The sequence below is a fragment of the Malurus melanocephalus genome, unplaced genomic scaffold (assembly GCF_030028575.1).
Source record: "Malurus melanocephalus ecotype Western Australia unplaced genomic scaffold, MMel_1.1 scaffold_388, whole genome shotgun sequence".
Taxonomy (NCBI): Eukaryota; Metazoa; Chordata; class Aves; order Passeriformes; family Maluridae; genus Malurus; species Malurus melanocephalus.
In genome coordinates this window covers 239454-243507 of record NW_026623620.1, presented here as the reverse complement: position 1 = coordinate 243507, position 4054 = coordinate 239454, and positions in this window count along the sequence as shown.

The following is a 4054-nucleotide window of genomic DNA, read 5'->3' as shown; positions in this document are numbered from 1 at the left end:
TAAGAACAGCAGTGTACAGTAATTGTGTGATGAAATTGTCACTTTTTAAAAATTTATGTTGCTCTAAACTGCTTTTTTGTGCACGTAGTATTTGATTGTTCTGAATGATACACTAACACTGTTTTTTATAAGCACTTCTGGACTTGGCTGAGGTGGCACATGAAATTTGAAGCACTTTCTTCTCCGGCAGCAGAGTTAGGGTCAGTGCATCGGTTGTGGGACACGCGGTTCCAGCATCCTGACTTTGCTCCCATGCTGGATAGAGTGAAAGAAGGGCTTCCTCTGCTCCRTGGAAATGCCTGATCTACTCACCACTGGGAAAACAATATGGAAATCTGGCAAAAGAGGAATCCTTGGGTCATGGGACAAATGAACCGTTCTGTACATGGGAATGTAAATAAAGCTGCACTGGAATGAGGTCAGAACCTGTTGGGAATCTGTCCTGACCATTCAAGCAGCAGCCATGGTGTCTCTTGTGAAAAGAGCRTGGCAGACTAAAGTGAAAACAAACCTTGATAGTTTCAGTGAGAGCCCTGATCCTTCTGTGAACTTCAGTTTAAATGACAGCMCAGGCTTCTGTCCTCTATTTTCTCAGCCCCTGGTCCCACAGCACTCTGCCATCCCTGGGTGTCTGTTCAATGCAGGCAATTGGAGTCACCTTTTGTGTTGCCTTGATTTTATGATGCTTTCTTTTCTTCAACAGCTTGTTTCTGCAGCTTTCTTGTCTTTATAAATCCAGCTGAGGTGCAGAGGTCTAACAGAATCCACTCACTGGAAACAAAATAAAAACAAAATGAGATATAAGACAGATTGGGTTAGTCCACAGCAGCTGAGTGATAATAACCTTGCTAATGTACTTYTGAAATATTACTTTACCACCTACCACAGGTTCTCACACAGAAAACATGGGAGGCATAGCTGGAGCTCAAGCCTTTTTGAGTCAAGGGGCTTTTCCCRGTCACATTCCAACTCCTTCTTCAACAAGACCCTTATTCCATTCTTTTCCTTGTTTCTCTGACATCACTTTGTTCAGAAAGTCAGGAAGGAATGGTATTACTGGGGGCTTAGTGTTGTCCATCCAAACTCAATTTAAGACCAGCAGAACCAGACCTTTTCTTCCAAGGGACAATTCAACACTTTCTATGGTAGGAACTAATGTAGTTGTCCATGTGTAAATGTTTAGAGCCATTTGAGATGTTTTAGGTGTCTAAGACAGCCACAGAATTTTGACAGGAATGATGTGAAACMTTTAGGAGAACTGGATCACCTGGAGGAGCAGCTGGAGGATCCCAGAGACAGCACTGGATAACTTTGGGTGACAAAAGCCCTCACACACATTTCAACTTTCTGAAAACAGTTAACATGTACTAGACCTTGGATGATCAGTTTAGACTAAACCTAGGGACTGTGACAAATAGCTGAGGGTGTTTAGAGCCAGGTGCCAGCTATCAAATTGAATTAACAAGGTTACCCTGATCTTTCAAATTATGGACAGCCCCAAAGTGCTGATGGCCTGATACTGTTTCCTCTCGAGGTCAGTAAGGTCACTGTCATCACCATGACAAAACACTCTAGAAAGTCAGGAATCCCTGTTTGCTTATTTAAAGAAATCTGGGGGGRAAATCCTATGATTTTGCCCAGACTTGTCTTTGATTAAGTGCATAACTTCAACGCTGGCACCATCCTGCCCTGAGGAAAGCAGGTGCATCTCCATKGGACTCCATCTCCTTAACACACTAAGATCAAATAAGTGCCTCCAAAAAAAGAAAATTTATTAAATTAATCTAATGAATTTATACCAGTACTTCTGGAGAAATGCTAAAATCGAATGAATGAGCCTCGGAGATGTCTTCAGCAGAAACCTTGTGGAACTGTCCTAGAACATGAAATACTTGAGTACAAAAGTAGGTAACCATGATTAAAAGTGAATAGGAAATTCATTCTGCTTTTTCTATTGCCCAAACTGAGGGAGAGGAAAGGGAATAATCAAAATTTTGACTGTGTCAGATATGCAGATTTACCACATGAAAATGGTAAATTTATTTGTGAACCTTTATTTCAACATGTGGATAAATTGAGATTAGATTTTGATGGCGGGAAAAGATAAGAAAAATATTTTTAAAATAGTTTTCAGTTTTCTCCACTAAAATATCAACTGTTTCAAGCAGGAAAGATAAATAGTAGGGCAGAATAATCTGTGAAACTGTTGGGAAAGCATCATTTTATTACCATCAAACTAAAATGTTTAATATTGGAAATAATAYGTATACAGCCTTATATGAAATATTTGCCTATTTGGGATCCAGTCCGAAGTCCCAACAATAACTTATTTCAAGACTTGCATCTTTTGCTGTTACATAATATCTATGAGTGTCTGCTCTGCAGGCAACAAATTATTTTTGGCCTGGATTACCCTTTGATCTATTAATAAATCTGAGCACACTTCAACCCCAGAACTTCCAGTTTTTGACTTAATGACYTCTGTATATTTTTGTTAATGTCCAATACAGGTCTGATTCAATCTGATTGAACTGCTATATGTTCTTACAATTAAGAAGTTGCTTGTATTTCCATGCCAAACTTTCTGGTTTTTCCCTAAGCATATAAGCACATTTTAAAAGCAAAATTCTTTTTTCAAATGTGGCTGTAAGTTTGTTGACATTCACAGGCTCTCTGTTTTTTTATTTTTGATTGTACTTAGTATTTTTATTGGGAGAAAAATAATTATCATTGCCTTTTCTGCTTAACCAGACATCAGAGCAGTTTGGTGTCAAAACATCTTTAGTTTTCTGAAATTGCAACTTTCAGTGAGGTTTTAAGCAATAAATTCACTGATGTTCCTGTTAAAATCTCAGCCTAGGATMCCATCCACTTACATTCCTGCGCTGTCCATGGGAACATGCCATGTTCCCATGTTGTGGTTTTGGGTTTTTTTATTCTTTTCTTAGTTCTTSTCTCTGTGGAAATGTTGCCATCTCAAAACACATTCATGGCCTAGATTAGCTTGAAGAAAGTGCATGATTTGAAGTTAGTGGGTGCTCACTGGTGCCAAATTCAAATATATTTGTACCTTTTTGACTTGGAAATTTATCTGATAAAAAAAATGAAAAAAAAAGTCTTCCTTTAATCGACCATGAAAGTGTTTATCCAATTTAAAAACCATCAAAGGAATAGACAAGTATGTAAATTTTCATGGCCAGGATAATAAGTCATTTTGATTATTGGACCCCAAAAATTGATTTTTAGCCCAAGTGCTGTCTGAGTAGCTGGATCCAGTTGTTCTTCCACTGCTTAGCTCTGTATGAATTACACCTTTCTCACCACCGACCTCAAAATATTTTAAATAGATCCCTGAATTTTCTCCTTATCCTAAACCCTGAGAGGTTTGGCTCACAGCTTCTGACTCTTGGATTTATTAGCAAATTACTCATGGAGCAATCACACTGACTGACTACAAGTTTATTTTCCTAGAGCAAGGTGTTACTCACTGTGAGTACAAACAGCTGACGTTCTGGCTGAGCTGAGAAGGTGAGTCTGGCACAGATGGAGTAACATTCTCTCCTCTGCCCCAGAATTTGGCTCTCTGCTCACACAGCCCTCCTTTAATACCATTACATGACAGACATGTAGTAAAGGGAGAGATTTATCAGATGATGAGAACTGGATCAGAGTTCACGTGGCCTTTTCAGGGGAGTCAGCCACAGACAGACAGGGATGACCCTGCCACCTACAGCTGAAGACTCTCAAGAACTTTGTGCTTCGTGCTGCCATCTTCAACCCTAACTCCTTCTAGGTGCCATCCTGTTGCCTTGGAGAACTGGCAGAAGGGGTGAATTTAGACCTTTCATTTGCTTCCTTTTTAAAGATAAACTCCAGCAGTTGTTGGGAAAAGACTTCAGCTCTCCAAAYCAACATGGAATCTGCTCTTTGAAGCTTCTCTTTAACTTTTCCTAAAACCAGAAAAATCTGCTAGAAAGCAGGCACAATGTATAGTCCTTCCAAATCCTGGACCTCTGTGTAAATATTTCCCCAGTTCATCTCTTCCTTTGGACGT